Source organism: Rhinolophus sinicus, linkage group LG01 (genome assembly GCF_036562045.2).
Source record: "Rhinolophus sinicus isolate RSC01 linkage group LG01, ASM3656204v1, whole genome shotgun sequence".
Classification (NCBI taxonomy): domain Eukaryota; kingdom Metazoa; phylum Chordata; class Mammalia; order Chiroptera; family Rhinolophidae; genus Rhinolophus; species Rhinolophus sinicus.
This window is the reverse complement of record NC_133751.1, coordinates 109,417,619-109,429,770: the sequence shown is the minus strand read 5'-3', so window position 1 is coordinate 109,429,770 and position 12,152 is coordinate 109,417,619. Positions and strand designations below refer to the sequence as shown.

Sequence of the window (12,152 nt, the reverse complement as noted above, 5' to 3'; positions counted from 1 at the left end):
TCTTGAACGAATCTATAGGATCAATCGGGTTTTTTGACGGGCAAGATAGACATGTTATATGGGGTAGGCTTGAGAGGACCCCCTAGCTAGAAGTTAGTCGATGTAGGCCCTTTTGATGAGTGAGAAAGGTGGGGTATTGGGGTTGGTTTGGAAACAAGGATGGATCACACAGCTTGATCTTGGCAGGACAGTGGTGTGTAGTGATAGAAGGGGTGGAGCTGTCCCAAACACTGTAAGGGGATCTCTATCGGAGTGTCAGAGGGGAAGAGTGCAAGGAGCAGGATGGGTTCAGGACCGGGTGGATGAAATTGGAAGGAGACTCTGAATTTGGAGGGAATGTCTCACCCTAATATAGGAGTGGGACACCTGGGGAGGACTAGAAATGAGAGGCTGAAAACGGAGTTATTCAGTGAGTTATGGAGTTATGGAGTTCAACGCCCGCGAGTACGAGTAGAAGAGATCACTCTCAGATTGGGCGTACCCAAGACTGGGAGGATCTGGGCCCCTGGGGCAAGAGGAGCATTCTGGCCCAGCTAGGACTTTCGTGGAACCGTAGAACAGTGAGAGAGAGTTAGAAGGTCCGAGACACGAATAGGTTTCCCTCACCCGGCGAGAGTCTGGCCTGATGTTGTCTGGGATGTCAGCAACGGAAGGGAGAGAGTCCTGAGTGCATCCTTCTGGCAGGTTTGGGAGGGTAGCCAGAGAGAGTATCAAGCCTGGGGGCGGGGAAGGGGGGAGGGGGAAGGGTGACGACAAGGGGCGATCCTGCGTTCTTCGGCCTAAACCCTCCTGGGTTTCAGCACCAAATGATAGGTCGGCCGGTAAAGGAACACACATGGCCAGGCAAGTTAAGAAAGTTTATTAAAAGAAAGTCTGTTTTATTAAGAGAAAGTCTATCAGGCTGAACAAGGATGGCTACAGCCTGGGCTGCGCGCCTAAAGGAGACTTGCAGCCCCGAAGGAGGGGGTGAGGAGGGTTTTACAGGGGCTGTGCTGAAAAGGTAACATTGTTTGAACAGAAAATGCTGACTGCCTGTAAGCCACTAGCTGTTTTGTGGCGTTTTCTGTTATCACAACTTTGGCTCTGTCTGCAGGTACAGGCCAGCGGACATGGCTGTCTGTAAGTCAAGGTCTCTGAGACCTAACATTAAGTCAAGCTCTCTCACATTCAGAGACCTAACAGTTAACATCTCATATAACCACATGCAGACATAAAAGGGGTTCTATGGAGAGTTAACTTCACACAGTGATCTGACCATAAATTCCTAACTGGGCAGGTTATGGTGGGTGGTCACGCCCTGGGCCTTGTAACTTCCTTAGTAAAAGGCTTATCATTGCCCTAACCTCTGTCCATCATTATTGTGCATCTAGGTTAACACACCTTTGAAATGCCACCTTGCTGTCTCCCACCTCCATGTAATCATCCTTACATTTTCTCCTTAATATCAAATGCATAACAGCAACTGCAAACTTATTCCCAGAAGCATTCATCTCAGTCTTTTGAGATCTTGCTTCCAGGTGTATCCTCTGTTGGGTTCAAAGTTTTACGAACATTTTCTACAGGTTTGGACATTCTTAGGTCGACACACAGTATCAAGATCAAAGCCAAGGAATTAATAATATAATACTATTAATTCATCTACTGAACTTATTTGAATTTTGCCAGATGTCCCAGTAACAGCCTATTTCTGGTCCAGGATCCCATTCAGAATCATACATGGCATTTAGTTGTCAAGTCTCCTTTATCTCCTCCAATCTGGGATGGCTCCTCAGTCTTTTCTTGTCACTGTGACACTTTGGCCAGTTGTTTTATGGGATAAATCTCACTTTGGGTTGTCTGATGTTTTCTCATTACTAGGTTGAGGTTAAGCATTTTTGGCAAGAATACCACAGAAGTGATGTGCGGTCTCAGGACACCTTGCCAGGTGTTGTTGGTGTATTTAATACTGGTCATAGTTAACTTGGATCACTTGATTCATTTAGGCAGTGTCTCTCTGAGGTTTCTCCACTGTAAAGTTTCTTTTTTCCTTCGAATTAATAAATGTCCTGTGGGGAGATGCTTTATTACTATGTAAATATCTTGTTTCTCATCATATTTTTCCCCATCAATTTTAAATGCAAGTTATCACAGTGGTTTTTAACAAATGGTGATTTCTCTCCCATGGTTCCTTTGGGGCACCATGCAGAGCTTGCCTATGGGGTGCGCCTGGGGGTGGGGGTTGGGAGAGAGAGGATGACTTTCATTTTCTCCCTTGCATAATGATTAAAAACACCAAAAAAAAAAAACACAAAAAAAAAACCATAGCGTTTATTAGTTTTAAAATAGTACGGATAAAGTCTACTTTTCTATTTTTTTCTTTAACAATGTTTATATTTATTGTTTCCTTTTCTCAAACTAAAGAACAGTGGAAGAAATGTGGATGGACTGTTGAAATGGAGCTCACCTACCACAAATGGGTCTTTGTTCAGGGGTACAGCTGAACTCCATTTCCAAATCACGACATCCTTGAAGCTGAGAGGGAGAGGGGCTTTCAAACACTCCTGATTGTCACCACAGTAAAAAATGTTTTACAAAATGACCTGCCATACAGACACATATTCAACTTAAAATTTCACAATACAACATTCATTCTTATTATGTGTGACACATTTCTGTTTTCTATTCAGTAGAGGTTATTTCCTGCCAGTTTGACTTCACAACATACTAATGAATGGATCAGGACCTGCAGTTTGAAAAACACCGGTCTGGGCTGGTCTCTCACCATGTCCACAGGGAACTTGAGGGCCTAAGAAAGGGAGTGAGTGCTCAAAATGCTGTGGCTTTTCAGGATACATTTACTTATAACCTTTAAAACAATGTTACATTTTTATAGATACTGGGAAGAAACAGGTCTGAATAATAAGAGTAGATTTTTTTCAAGTTTCAAGAGCTGGATGAAATTGGGTTAAGGATCTTGCGCACCAGAGATTTCCTGCCCTTATTCAATAGTCCCAAATTCCTAAAGTTAGAGGCCTAAATAAATGTTTTGTCTATCACCTGTCTATTCATCCCCTTCCTCAGCAAACAGTCCACATGGTACCGTGCAGAAGCAGGCATGCAGGATGAAAGTGTGAGGGCCTTGCCCTCAGGTATTTTCAGTCTCCTTACGAAGAAGATACACAAGGTCTGACAATTAAGTTTGCGAACTTGCCATCATGCGCTTACATTGGCAGCACTGCACAAACAGCTCGGTAAGGTTTCATAACCTTGGTATGTCAGTGTTTCTCAGCTGTGTTCGTGTTGACGTGTGGCAGTGTCTTGCTGAGTAGCGTTTACTGTTGCATTTTTTTGTGAATTAAAGCAATGAACAAACATTAAATTTCTTGTTAAACTTGGCAAGAGTGGAGGTGAAATCAGGGACATTATTAGTCCAAGTTTATGGGGATAATGCCATGAAGAAAATGGCGGTGTACAAATGGATTAAATGTTTTTCTGAGGGGAGAGAATGTATCACTGATGAAGAGAGGTCAGGGCGGCCAGTAACAGGCAGAACTGATGAAAACATTGCAAAAATTTGTCGAATTGTGCGTCAGAATCGTTGGCTGACTGTGAGAAGCATAGCAGACCAAGTAAACATCTATAGAGAAACAGGAAAATCTTAACTGAAAGTAAAATCTTGGCATGAAAAAGGTGTGTACAAAAATAGTCCTCAAGGAGCTCACCAATGAACAAAAGCAAGGGAGAGTCCAAGTTTGCCAAGACCTTTTGGGGAGGCAAGATGATGTTTTGGGCCGTGTTATCACTGGTGATGAAAGGTGGGTGTACCAATATGACCCTGAAACAAAGCGTCAAAGCGTACAATGGAACTCAGCCAATTCTCCATGACCAAAAGAGTTCTGTCAGTCAAAATCACGAGTCAAAACTATATTGCTAAACTTTTTTGGTATCAGAGGGATTATTCATTATGAATTTGTACCAACTAGATGAACAGTTAACCAAGTTTACTATTAGGAAGTGCTGAAAAGGCTGGTGAAAAAGTTAGACGACCTGAACTTTTTGCCAGCAATTCATGTCTCTTGCATCACGACAGTGCACCAGCTCACACGGCACTGTCTGTGAGGGAGTTCTTAGCCAGTAAACAAATAACTATATTGGAACACCCTCCCTACTCACCTGATCTGGCCCCCAATGACTTCTTTCTTTACCTGAAGATAAAGGAAATATTGAAAGGAAAACATTTTGATGACATTCAGGACATCAAGGTTAATATGACAATAGCTCTGATGGCTGTTCCAGAAAAAGTTCCAAAATTGCTTTGAAGGGTGGACTAGACGCGGGCGTCAGTGCATAGCTTCCTAAGGGGAGCACTTCAAAGGTGACCATAGTGATATTAAAAAATGAGGTATGTAGCACTTTTTCTAGAATGAGTTTGCAAACCTAATTGTCAGGCCTTGTACAAGCGTCCACAGAGGAACGTGCATTAACATGGGTGCCCAGGGGGTGGGGGCACTGAGGAAAGCATGAGGGCTGTCAGTCTGTCAGGGTGGAAGTGTGACCCTAGGAGAGTCATCTTCCTGAGACTCAGTTTCCTCCCCTGTGAAATGGGGGAGGATAAGACCTGCCTCCCTGAGTCAGTGCTGGGCAGCACCCAGCACAGTGAGGCAGCGAGGGCCTGAAGAGAGCATTGCTGGAAGCCTGCAGAATAAGTGCAAGAGGACCTGCATTCGACCTGTGGGCCTGGGAAGACCCAAGGAGCTCCCCAGGTAGAACTGGATGAGGATTTGGGGCCCGGAACACAGGGGCTGATGAGAATGACAAGGAAGGGCTGGGGAAGCAGAGGCCCCATGATGGAGGGCTTTTCAGCCTGCCACACAACAGTTTTAACTTCACCTTGTGGAGAAGTGTTCTGAGAAGGGGATTGACATGGCCAGATTTATATCCTTCATGCTGATTCAAACAAAGGAGTCCTACATCCATAAGGAAACTGGTGGTCAAAATCAGCACTTGGAAGACATACACCCTGAGAGGTGACTCAGGAATAGAAAAAGCAAGCTGGAGTCTCCGGTGAATGGATGACAGCAAGAGCAGGCAGGCTGAGGCACGAAGGCAGCTGCCCCCTACCCTTCCTGTGCGGAACCACTGGCTTTTCCAATTGGTAGACAGAGATAGCCCTTACATCAGAGAGTATTCTGCAGTCCTCTGTCCTCAGAGGGATGGCCCTTAGAGAACCACACCAGGCTGAACTTCAGTCCTTGAACCCCTCAGGTGGGCACAAGAGGTGGGGTGTTGGGTGAAAAGACATACAAGGCTCTGCACCACAGACTGGAGTTCCAATCCTGCCTTCTCCATTTACAAATTGGGTGACTTTAGGAGACTTAACTCTGCCCTAGACTATAGTTTCATTGTCAAATGGGGGGGGAGGGGTGTGTGTTACAAGTTATGTGTTTAAAGTCTGTTGTAAGCCCCAATAAGGAGTCACCCTTAACTTGATCTCATATTCTTTTACAGATGAGGAGGTCAGGTCAGGGAGGTTGAGTTGCCTGAGGCCACACAGCTGGCAGGCCCAGCAGTGCAGCGCTGGTCTGACTGGGGCGCTGGCACTGCTGCATACCATGATGACACGACCAGGACAAACGGGCTGCCAGCACCCATAGCCTGAAGTCACTACCTGTAAACTAGTCTCAGGGGCTGGCTTGTGCAGGAGTCAGCCAAGCCACTCCAAAAAGGAGACTCCTTTCTGGGTGGCCCCCGCAGCCCCGCAGGCGGAGACCTGGTTGCCAAGCAATGAGGCACAACATATAAATACAAGGAGCCTCTTGCTGTGACAGTGAGGCCTGCTTCGCTTTGCAGGCTGCTTGCTGTCTTTCCCCTGCTTCTCCCCCAGCTCTCAGCATTCCGTCCAGCTTCTTCTGGGGCCGAGGTTTGCTCCTCCTTGGCTAAGAGCCTCCAGACCAGAGTGAGTGCAGACTTGGGAGCATGGACTCCAAGACTGCATGTGGGGCTCTGCCTGGGAGACATTTGGGACAAGGCTGCAGGGTCACATGGGAGGTGCGGAAGGAGGTGTGGACACAGCAGGCAGGATGGACTTTCATCACTCAGGTAGGGGAAGGCTGGACATGCCAGGCAGGCCTTCCTGTGACAGAATGAGGAAGAAGGCTCTTGTGGATGGGGGTACACACCCATTTCCCAGGGGCAGGAGGGGCTTCTGCTGCTCTGGTGCCCCGCCTCTGTGACACTTCTCCTCGAATCAGCACTTTCCTCATTGCACCTCGAACCACCTGCTTACTCAGTTTAGCTGCAGAACATCTTGAGAGGGCACTCCCCTGGGTAGGCCTCTTGCCTTATGCATGACCTCCTCATGCCAAAGCCTGTGTGCATCATAACAGCTATTATTTAGGATCCCTCTTGTGGTCAGGCATTGAACTTGGGGCTGCATTTTTATCATCCCATTAATCCTCAAAATGCCACTGTAATGTATGCATTATTCTTTTATCTGCTTCATTTACATACAATAAAATTCACCAATTTCAGGTGGACAATTTGATGAGCTTAGACAAAAATATAGTCTTACATCTACCACCACAATGTTCATGACTGAACTTTCCCCTCACCCAAGAAAGTTCCCACCTGCCCCTCTGCAGACAGTCCTCTACCCTGGCACCTGGCAAGCACTGACTACTGTAGTCTTACCTTTTCTAGACTTTCATATAAATGGAATCATATAATACGTACTCTGTTATCTGGCTTCTTTCACTTAACATACTGCTTTTCAAATTTATTCATGTTATCAATGGTTTGTTCCTTTCTTTGCTAACCAGCTGATGAATATTTGGGTTGTTTCCAGTTTGGGGCTGTTCTGAAAAAAGCAGCTATGAGCATACGCAGCGTGATCAAAACACATAGTCAATGTTTAAATAAAATATTGATTACAGTAAAAGACACATTGCCATGAATCCCCCTCAAAATACTCCCCCTCAATAAGAACAGTTACCCCATCATTCTTGCCACTTTCTGAAGTAGATCTAGAAGTCCTTTTGTGTCTTTACCTCGTCCTCCATGACAATGCTCTGTGTCACACATCACTTCTGGTATAAGGCAATTTCTGTCAAATAAAAACATTACAGTGTGTCCTCATCCACCTTATTCACCGGGTCTGGTACCATGCAGCTTCTGGTTCATCCCCAAAGTCAAAATGACTATGAAAGGTAATCATTTTGAATCGATTCAGGACATGGAGGCAGCTATGACAGAGCAACTAAGACACCCTCGAAAGAGGACTTCCAGAACTGCTTCAGAAAGCGGCAAGAACACATGGGATAAGTGTATTCGAAGTGAGGGGAGTATTTTGAGGGGGATTAATGGCAATGTGTCTTCTACTGTAATAAAATTTTTTTTTTATTGGGGAATATTGGGGAACAGTGTTTTTCCAGGACCCATTAGCTCCAAGTTAAGTCATTTTCAATGTAGTTGTGGAGGGCGCAGCTCAGTTCCAAGTCCAGTCATTGTTTTCAATCTAGTTGGGGAGGGTGCAGCCCCATGTTCCTGAAGATCCTTGCCCACTGGGGGACATAGCCTGCATAACCCTCAGTGCTGTGAATATCAGTTGTTCTCCTGTGATTAGGTTATGTTGTGCAACACAGTTGACTTTAGGACAGATTATCTGGGTGGGCCTGATTTAATCATAATCATATGAACTCTTTAAAAGGAGCGAGTTTTTTATGGCTGGTAGCAAAAGAGGAAGTCAGACAGATATTTAACATGTATGGGGATTTGATGTGCAGGAAATTCTGTTGCTGGCTATGAAGATGGTGGGCTCTAGAGGTCGACAGCAGACCCTGGCTGACTGCCCACAAGGAAATGGGGACCACAACCCTACCACAACAAGAGACTGAATTCTGCCAAGAATAAGGCTGGGAACAGATCTTTTCCAGGGCCATTTGACATCTTGATTTCAGCCTTGTGACACCAAATAGAGAACACAGTTGTGACGCCATGCACTTCTGACCTACAGAGCTGTGAGCTAATAAACAGGTGTTATTTCTAGCCACTGGATCTGTGGCAGCTGGCTGTGCAGCAATCGGAAACGAACACAGCAGCCTCTCTGAAGTCTTCCTTCTTTTCCCGCACACCTGTGACACCTTCCTCTGTGCTGCTGCCACGCTTCATACACATCCCTGGTACAGGCATCGCCAGGTTTGACAATGATCCATTTACCAGTCTGCTCTCCTCACAAGATTCTGAGTTCCTGAGAGGTAACAGAGACTACTATTCCATCACTGCAACCCCAGGCACAGAGCAGGAAGGCAAAAAATGCTTGTTGAATGAAAGTTTCACCAAGAAAAAGAAATTCCAAGATCATTCATTTGTAATCATATATATGAAAATAGCAAAGATGCCAGAGATTTACTAAGCAAGAGGAAAAGTCACCAGTGTAAAAAGAGAATGAAGAAAAAAATAGAGACTATTATTGATATACATGTGGGGTGCTTCTAAGGAACCAGTCCCCAGGTGTGGTAGGTGAGGGAAGGAGTGAGCAGAGGTATAAGGAAAAGTCCATCTCTAGATTACTTAGTAAACAAGTAATTATTGAATTTCTGCTATGTGGGTCAGGTCAGGAACCATGGACAATAAGGTAGAAGATTGATTTAAATTCCACCCTCAAGGATATTGAGATCTTCCTTTCTGGGGCACACCAGGCTTAGAATGTTAGAACCCAAAGGAATCTTAAATACCTTGATTTCATGCATGCATAACCTAAAAAGTACTCCACTTTTTGAACAAGTGGGAGCAAAGTGATTTTCCATTTAGCTCTGTATTTTTGAGGTCCTTCCAAAAATACCTTTGTGTTGGCTGCCTGAGTCTCTGCAAAGCATCAGCTCAGTCTGATAGTCAATTAGATTGTTTTCATATGACAAACAACTGTCAATGGACATCTTTGTTCCTCAGCTTTTGATACCTCTGCTAATGGGTCTGTAATAAAAATTCCAGGAAGGAGACCCAGATATTTTGGCATTACACAACGTGCTCTCCCTCAGTCCCTGCCTTACAGACAGATGCCACCTCTAGCTCCTCTGACCAGCTAAGGCCTCTGACTTGGGGCAGCTGCTTACCTAGGGGCATGGTGGGTGCCGTTCCCTCTGTCTCATTTCAACTGCTGGAGTGGAAATGTGGTCTGGTATCGGCAGGAAGGGGGTGTGATCCATAATGTACTGAGAAACCAAGTAGACATTGAATGAGGGAAAGAACGCTACTGCAAGTTGTAAGGGAAAGTTGTTTAGGAAAGGAGACCTGGGGAGGGAAAGAAAGGTGCTTTTTGGATCAGAGAAGCATGGGGTGAAAACATCGAATGCAGGTTAGTCACATCCCACAGGGCCTCCAACGCCAGCAGGATGAATCTGTATTATCTCCTGTGGGTGATGGGGTGGGGAGAGAAGGAAGGATTCATTGAGAAATTCGGGTGTTAAATTCTGCCACTAGGTGGTGCGAGTCACTCAGCTGTCTGGACCAAAGTCTCATCAGCTTTCAGCTAGAATGATGAGAATTAAACAGAACCCTGTACAACTTAGTCGGTCTCCAGGTTTACCGTTAGGTGACTGATGACGTGTCATGTAGGGTCTCCGGTCCTGCTCCCCGCATAAGAACACAGGATTTGGTGAGGTCAAAAAGGAACACCCACAGAGCCATAGGTAGGGGAATCATACCACTATGTTCTCGCTGGAGGCTGGTTGGAGACACAGGAAGCAGGCGCCACAGGATGCGCAATCCACCCTCCACTTCTCTGCCAACCAACCAATCCCCCAACGTAGCCTCGGCAGTTATATTAGTGGCTAATGGTGAACTGGTTACAGCTTAGGGCCATCCACCACCAGAGCCAGCACCTTTCCACGTGAGGTCGAGAGCCTGGAAACTGCTCTCTGGGACTCTGTCCCCACACAAAGATAATTTCTGTCCTTTAGAAAAAAATTATGAAACGAGACCCCAAAATTAAGAAGCCTACTAACCATTTGTCATATACTAGAAGTCGACCACAGCTTCACCTAGCGGCTTGGGGCTAGGCCCGCAGTGCACGCGGAGACTTTTGGGGGGACTTGCTTTGAAGCCGAGGCACCAAGGACTCCCGCAGACGCTGGAGGACGGAGGTCGGTGTGTGCAGGCGTGCCCGAGCGCGCCCAGCTCCCAGCCGAGAGAGACCGCCGGGAGCCAGAGGCGGGGCCCGCGCGGGGCCAAGCCCGGGCTGGGAATCCCAGCACGCAGAGAGGGCGGGGACAACGGGCGTGCGTGGGCACAGCCGGACACGGAGCAGGCGCGTGCACGCTCCCCTCGGCCTCCGCTCTACGCTCTGAACTGGGCGCGCGCCCGCAGCGGCTTGCTCCGGCGGGCGGAGGGCTGAGCGCGCACGAGCGAGCCGGCCGTGACGTCCGCCGCGCTACGCCCTACGTCACTGGTCCGTGTGTAGTGGCGGCCGGGCTCCCCTCAGCGGCGGCGCCTGACGAGGGTGGTGCGGCCGCTGGTTGCGGCGTTCGGGGGTCGCGCGGCCCGCGCGTCGACGACGAGGACGACGACCTGGAGGCCCGGCACCCCTAGCCGAGGAGTCGCCACTCCTGGCCCTTCTCCGGCCTCTGGCGGCGCCCGGTCCGCGGCTTCCTCCTTTCCTGCCCAGCTTCCCGCGGGCCTCGGGGCCGCGCGAGAGAGAAGCACCGAGGGGCGCTGAGCGACTCCCGCCTCCCGCGAAGGGCCGCGCGCCCGTCACCCGGCCCGGGCTCCATGTGAAGGAGGGACGGGCCTGGCTCCCCGGCCCGCGCCTGACTCCTCGCGCGCCCCTCCGACCCCCGGGGGTCCGCGGCCTCCCCGACCGGGGGGCGCGGTGACAGGCCGCGCGGGGCGGAGGGGCGGGCTAAGAGGCCGGCGCAGGCCCTTCGTGCGGCCTGCGGCTCCCTCCCCACGTCCCCGCGGAGTGGCCGGTACGTGCTTCTGTGAGTGTGAATGTGTGGGCGCGCCGCGCGCGCGCGCGGGCAGGGGCCGCGGGGAGGGGGCCTCAGCCGGCCTGTGCATGTTCCTGGGGCGGGGATTTCGCTAGGTGGTGGCCCTGCTCCCGGTGGGCGGATCTCGGACCCTCTGCGTTCTGTCCTGAAGCCCAGGTTTGAGCGAAGTAGACTGCTGGGCTCTGTAGCTGTCAGACACGTACTCCGCAGGGATTTTGGAAGATTGCAGCTGGACCCTGGGAGAAGCTGAAATGTTACATGCAGTAAGGGAAAAAGTGCTTGTCTTTGCACTGCCACGTTGTGGTAATCTGTTGATGAGGGTGGATTCCCCCTTCTCTCTTTAGGGAACATTTAGCTAACACTTAACACTTACTGTGCGCCAGGCAACTGTCGTGCATTATCTCACTTCATCGGCTCAGCCCAGTGAGGTGGGTACGTGTCTCCCACTCTACAGGTGATCAGATTGAGGCTCAGGTCAAGGAACTTGCCAAGGTCATGCAGCTGGTAATTTGCGATCCTTGATTGGAATATGTCTGTAGGATTGTATTTCTGTGTCTTGCAAAAATATATTTAAGGAAAATGAGAATAACCGGAGAGTTTCTCCCTGGGTGTAAATTCTGAATATATAGGTACATATAGTTTACTTGCTCTAACATAGGATGTTTGATGTGTTTTGCTGCAGCCTAGCCAAATAATTTTCTTGGCTTTAAAAAAAATTACTTTTTAAAAGGTGGCTCTGGCACCTTTACCTCTTTTGCAGTTCGCCTGAACAGAAAAAAATTTCCCCTCTTATCAAAAAGAAGAAATATATTTGGTAAAACTGCGTATTTCTTGAAAAGGTACAATTTTACTTGTGCAGTTTATTCTTGATGCATACAGCGAACTCGCAGTTATTTGAGATTTCCTTATTGCAAAATGTGTTGCTGGATTATGTGGCAGTGGCAACACACGTAGTAATTTGCATTGTCTTATGCAATATTTCTGAGTTGAGTGTCAAAATTTAATGTGTAGAATATGGTAGAAAGTTGTATTTTAATGGTGTGATTTTTTTTCCCCCTTTCATTTCTGTGTGGCCACTAATCGGTGTTCATAAAATAATTGAAAACTCTCATTTTAGTATTGGCCTGTACTATTTCTTTGATTATGGTTATTAAAAAAGTAAAGAGCCTTTACATTTCTCTTTACAGAAGA

At 47.7% G+C, this 12,152-nt stretch overlaps 1 protein-coding gene and 1 long non-coding RNA gene across 5 annotated transcripts in view; one reads left to right on the top strand and one right to left on the bottom strand.

Moving 5' to 3' along the window:
* Window positions 1–843: 843 nt before the first annotated feature.
* LOC141572083 (uncharacterized) lies at window positions 844–10,202 on the bottom strand. The gene is made up of 2 exons (XR_012497193.1): window positions 9,981–10,202; window positions 844–9,188 (listed from the first exon to the last, which is right to left on the bottom strand). It is a non-coding gene; the product is annotated as an uncharacterized LOC141572083 (long non-coding RNA).
* A 219-nt stretch (window positions 10,203–10,421) lies between these two features.
* Window positions 10,422–12,152, top strand: part of MAP3K2 (mitogen-activated protein kinase kinase kinase 2) — a 112,196-nt gene continuing 110,465 nt past the window's right edge. For 2 of the 4 annotated variants that reach the window (XM_074334513.1, XM_074334507.1), the window contains exon 1: window positions 10,776–10,940. The gene's annotated coding sequence lies outside the window, so the exon portion shown is untranslated. Of the gene's footprint in view, window positions 10,941–12,152 lie in introns of all 4 variants that reach the window. The other 2 variants (XM_019718001.2, XM_019718000.2) reach the window with 2 other exon arrangements.